Source organism: Lygodium microphyllum, chromosome 21, assembly GCF_053477565.2.
Source record: "Lygodium microphyllum isolate KBCC chromosome 21, Lygodium_microphyllum_v1.1.10, whole genome shotgun sequence".
Taxonomy (NCBI): Eukaryota; Viridiplantae; Streptophyta; class Polypodiopsida; order Schizaeales; family Lygodiaceae; genus Lygodium; species Lygodium microphyllum.
The window spans coordinates 4,726,126-4,732,125 of record NC_141155.1 but is presented as its reverse complement, the minus strand read 5'-3'; positions in this window follow the sequence as shown (position 1 = coordinate 4,732,125).

Genomic DNA, 6,000 nt, shown 5'->3' with positions numbered 1-6,000 from the left:
CAAATTTAGGTCTAGGAATTGCCTATTTTCTGTTCAAATAAACAAAGACCTTATCTCACACTTGTATCGAGTCCGTGGATAAGGCACTTAGCGGGTTCAGACACTGATCTACTCACTAGGAGTGGATTAAGACCCCCGAATTTTGAGTCAACAAGTCCCACTCCCGCTCAATGAGGACATTGATCTTCCTTGTGGGGGGGGTGTGTATGAGGGGGGATAAGCGCACAAACATTGTAACCAACATTTTCATCTCGCATTGCCTAGGTGTTCCCCCTCCACCTGGGCCTTGCGCCAACATAACACGAGTGTTATTTCTTGTAATCACAAAGCCTTCTTGCAATCTACTTTCTTTCTAAGCAAAGTGCCTTCTTGTAAGCTAAAGGTGGGGAAAGACTGCGGGGGATCACGGTGAGAACCGTGGGTGACGAACGCAAAGTGGGAAGTTGCACGCTACGCAGGCCTTGTGCGTTACAACAGGTGGCTGGAGTATCCTCAAAGCCTCACCATAGGCTATGTATCTCATGGTTTTGGGTGCTTTTATGCCAAATTGGCATCAGTTTTGATGCATAGATACTTGTTGACGCTTGTATGCTTATCTTTTGGACAGTGTTGATGTTATTTTGAAGAGTTTTGGGTTAAGATTTTGCTCAGCGTACAAAGGAGACTCTGTCGAATTTTTTCTAGGTCTTATGTGCATTTTTTGGCAGTTAGAACACTGTTGATGTGTGTATTGTAGAGATTTTGGTTGTTATATAGCCAACTTTCAGGGGAAATTCTGCCAAATTTTAGCCAAAAATTTTATGCGTAGTTGCCATAACTTTATGTGAGCTCTTAGAGGCATCTACTGTCACTAGAGAGTAGTTCAGCCTTGTATCTTATTGTGCACAAATTCTACAAGCAGTATGGCATCTACTAGTAGCACAGAATACACTCTCTTTAACATTGAAAAACTTGATGGTTCCAATTATATGTATTGGAAAGAGCAGTGTTATAATGTCCTAGTCCAAAAGAAGCAGGTCAAACCAATTCGGCTAAAAGGTGTGAAGCTAGAAGATTTTGATGATGAGGAGTGGTTAGAGCTAGATGAGCTAGCCAGGTCTACCATCTTATTAACTCTTCATAAATCCGTTTACTTCAATGTAAAGGATACCATTGGTGCTTATGGGTTATGGCAAGCGTTAGAGCATCTCCATGGCAGAAAGAGTGCTCCTAGTCAGGTGTATTGGCTCTAACGACTAATCGACTTATGTAAGAAGGAGTCCACACCCATGACGAACCACTTGAATGAGTTTGATACCATTTTGAGTCAGCTGCAGTCACAGGAAATTGAGTTCAGTGACTCCTTGAAGGCAATGTTTCTGCTAGTTACGTTGCCACCAGACTCATGGGATACTTATAGGACATCCATTAGCAACTCAGCTCCAGTTTACAGGGTTGAAATACACTGACGTAGAGAGTAGCTTGCTAATGGAAGAGGTCAATAGAAAGACTGTTGATGAAGCTAAGCTTGCTAGTGCCATGAATGTATGAAGCAGAGGCAGGTCAAGGTCAAAATCTCGCAGTGCATCTAAAGAGCCTAGAGAAGGAAGATAGAGAAGAAAATCAAGAGGTCGTAGCAATATAGAATGCTACCACTGCCATAAGAAGGGTCACATGAAGAAAGACTGCAGTATTTGGAAGAGAAGTCAATGATCTCATGAACAGAAGAGTAAAGGCAAAGGCAAAGATGCTAGTCACAATGCTGCTGTTAAAGATGAGGAGTTGAATGCTACTTCTCATCATGACTGTGATAGTGGGGGAGACATCCTCCTTGACAGTACCATAAATGCGTCATTTTTGGTTGCCACCGAAAGCTCGTATGAGCAGGACTAGATCGTGGATTTAGGGGCATCATTTCATGTTACTCCACACACACGGAGTGATTTACTTCTTATGATAATAAGAGGTGTGGGGTGGTGCGTTTAGGCAACAGTTATGCATGTGATGTAGTGGGTGTTGGAGACATAAAGCTTGCTTTGCCAAATGGATCGCATTTTACACTTACCAATGTGCAGCATGTGCCAAAGCTTACAAAGAGCTGAATTTCCACAAGTCAGCTTGATGACGCTAGTTACCACGCAGTGTTTGGTGATCAGTCATGGAAATTGCATAGGGGTAATTTGCTGATCATGAGAGGGATGAAAAGTGGAATCCACTACATGTATCTAATGTACATAACCATGTTGTCACCGTAACCGAGGAGCCTCCTGTTTCTTTGTGGCATTGCCGGTTGGGACACATGAGTAAAAAAGGAATGGAAAATCTCTCTCGTTTGCACTATATTCCTGTGTTTGACTACTCTACTTTCGAGCAATGTGATCACTGTATGTTTGGAAAACAGACCTAAAAGTCACACTCATGACGTGGTTTATGCAAAGCAAACCGTTTAGATCTTGTTCACAGTGATGTGTGCGGACCCATGCCTGTTATGTCGTTAGGTGGAGTGGCATACTTTGTCACATTTATTGACAATGCTACACAAAAGGTGTGGGTATATCCTATCAGGAAAAAGGACGATGTGCTTAAAACATTCCAAAAATTCGTGGCCATGGTTGAGAATCAGATGGGCAATAAGCTTAAGTGCTTGAGGTATGATAATGGCAGTGAGTATATCTCCCGTGAATTCCAAGAATTTTGTGATGCTCGAGGCATCAGAGGCTTTGATGATCTGTCTTAATAACAAAATCATCCCCTAACAAGTAATGTTTCCAAATAGAGAGAGCATGGATAATTGCCATAAGCTCCTTCTCATAAATGGAAACATGTAGCTCTGCTTCTTTGAGGCACTGGCTTTCATAAGCAATGACGTGGCCCTCTTGGTTCAAGACTGCTCCTACACAGTCACCGGATGCATCGCAATGAACCTCAAAAGGCTTGCGAAGATCGAGGACTATGAGGATAGGTCCATGACTAAGAAGATACTTAAGCTTTTCAAAAGCTTCTTTCTGACTAGGGCTCCAATGAAATGGTACCCTCTTCTTAGTCAAATCATGAAGTGGCCCAGCTATGGTGGCGAAGCCTCGGACAAAGCGCCTATAATAGGAGCATAGTCCAAGAAAACTTCAGACGTCGTGGACTGTAGCTAGCATAGGCCATTCTACTATTGCTTGAATCTTCTCGAGATCCATTCTCACTTCGTTGTGAGACACTATATGGCCCAAGTAGTGAATTTCTTTTAAAAAGAATTCACTTTTCTTAGCATTCACAAATAGCTTGTGTTTACGTAATTCTGCAAACACTGTTGCTAAATGTTCATAATGCTGCTCTTCTATTTCTGAGAAGACTAGGATGTCATCAAAGAAGACACCCGTAAATCTTCTATATGGATGAAATTTTTGATCCATCATTCTATTGAATGTCGTTGGTGCATTGGTGAGACCAAAAGGCATCACTAAGGACTCATACAACCCGAAGGTTGTTCTAAATGAGGTCTAATGCACATCCGGAGGAGCAATGCGTATTTGATGATAGCCGCTCTTCAAGTCGATGAGATTGAAGATGCATGCTCCTTATAACTTGTCAAGAATGTCATCAATTTGGGGAATTGGGAATCGATTCTTAACTGTGATCTTGTTTAGAGATCTATAGTCTATGCACACACGAAATGTGCCGTCCTTTTTCTGCACTAATAAGACAGGTGAACAATATGGAGAAGTACTAGGTCTTATGAGACCCTTCTCTAAAATTAATTGCCTTGTTTCATTATCTCCTCCTACTACATCAAGCTTACCTTGTAAGGGGGCTAAAGGAGAACTTCCTGGGATCAGATCAATTCTGTGATCCTCAAGTCTGGAGGGTGGAAGCTCATCTGGGAGTGAGTTTGTGAAGCACTCTTCAAATCTATTCAACAACTTAATTCTGTTTTGCTCTAAAGAGGGAGAAGATGAAGTAGAGACATCTCTCTCTCTTGCAAAAATTAAGTATGCTGAAACACACTTCTTCATTTCTTTCTTAATTGCAATGTGATTGGCGATAGGAATGCGCTAATCACCTGCATCTGCATTTACAACATGGTGTTTCCCTTTATGAGAAAAAGAGAGGGTCTTATGAACATAATTTGGGATGGGATGCGTGTAGATGATTTTGCCGTGGCAGGTGTGGATCCATCAATTGTGAGCGTGATGACTACGAGGCAACAAGCTTAGTTTCAGGCAGATTATGTTAGAGCTTTGCCCGAGGGTGTGCACCAACATTTGAATGGTGCCATTCTTAGTCCCCATGGTTTGGCTGGAACTGTGCAAACTAAATCCCACATCAGAATAGCATCAGAAGTTACTTCTGAGCCTCTCAAGCAAGCGTAGATGTGAAGGATGTGCATAATGAACATTCTACGCCAATCTTGTGCAGTGTCGCCTCAGAGAAAGCAAACATGCATAGAGAAGAAGCTGAGAAGACATCTAGGGAGGAATCTACAAATGCTAGTATACTTACCATGCTAGACAATGTTTATGATACTGGAAAAGGTCCAAAACAGGAGAGCTTAATCCCTTTAGAGGAGTTTAGGCATGTGGAGGATAACCAATTAAGGGATACTTCTTCAGTAGAGGGTGATGATGACGATCTTGGCAATGTCGTTAATTTGAGGTATCCTTATGACTAGAAGCAGGTTTCAGAGGTCCTCTTTGGAGGAACACCTGACTTTTTCCAACTTTCAGGTTATTGAGCTAGGGGCCTATTTGCCTTGGTATGAATATTGGCATTTCCCAGATTATAGGTAATGCCTTTGTACGCCTGCAGTGCCATACATTCCAGAATGACCAGTGAACCTTGTGAGGTTATATGGTAATATGAAGGCCATTTTTCGTCAGGTAGAGAGAGTTTCACAAGTGGATGTTCCACTGATAGGAGCAAATCTATGCCGTATTCATGTAGCTCCTGTTTAAGAGGGCCTCATTATTTGTTTCTCATATATGGATTCCCTTTCGCCTTCTGCATTTGGGACCTAGTTGGTTTGTATTTTGTGTTGGATGGAACCTGTGAGGAGGTTTACCATGTTTCCTCTCTATTTGGATGAAGGCATGTCTAAAAACTATGTAGAATGCAACTACTAGATGGAAGCTGGTTTCACTGAATGGCGACAAAAGGAGACTGGTTTACGTGGATGATGACAGAACTTGAATGACTACTGGAGCTGGGATTGATCTTTTTTGGATAAGGCTGTCATTGGTACTTCTTGTGGCTTGCGGAGTATGGATTGTTGTATCGGCCAAATGGCTTGTTCTGTCTTCATGTCATGTGAGCCAAGTTATAATTTTGGTGACTGCTGTCTCACAACCAACATTTTAGCTGATTGACTCTTTTGACCCTTGTGTGAGGCTTATTACTTTTATTTGTGCAAAAGTTGTGTTCAATTTTTAATGTTTGGTTCAATTTGTAGGTTTTGCTTACCAAAGTTATTATAAAAATGATAGTCCAAACATGTGTGTCTGTGTGTTTGTGTGAATCCATGAGCTTTTTGTGGAGATAAGCTTGGAGCACAAGGAGGCATGCAAAACTATTATTCATCAGAAACGGTGCTTTTATAGTACCTCTCACCTCTATTTTCACCTCTATGCCATTATGCATGGGAGTTGAGCACTAAATCTGCCAAATTAACGAAGTTGTGGTTGCACTTTGCGAAGTTAAGCTTTTAAGATCTTTCTAGATTGATTTAGATTAATAGCTTTTTATTTCTCACCTTGCTTTGGTCTCAAGGCAAATCATTTTGTAGGCCTTGGAACGAGTTAATGACTTTTTTTTTTAATTTTATGTTGTGCATTTTGGTTTGAGAGTTTGAATCTGCATCACAAGTTAAAGTCAAGGTTTTTTTTTTTGCCAAAGATCATTGCCATCTTACAGGTTGATGGTCTTTTCTTTTCTCTTTCTAGTTCAAGTTTGCTATGAGAAGTGTTTCACTTTGGGTTAAATGTGAAATGTTTGAATCAAGTTGAAGGGTTCACTTGCAATATTGAAGCATATTAC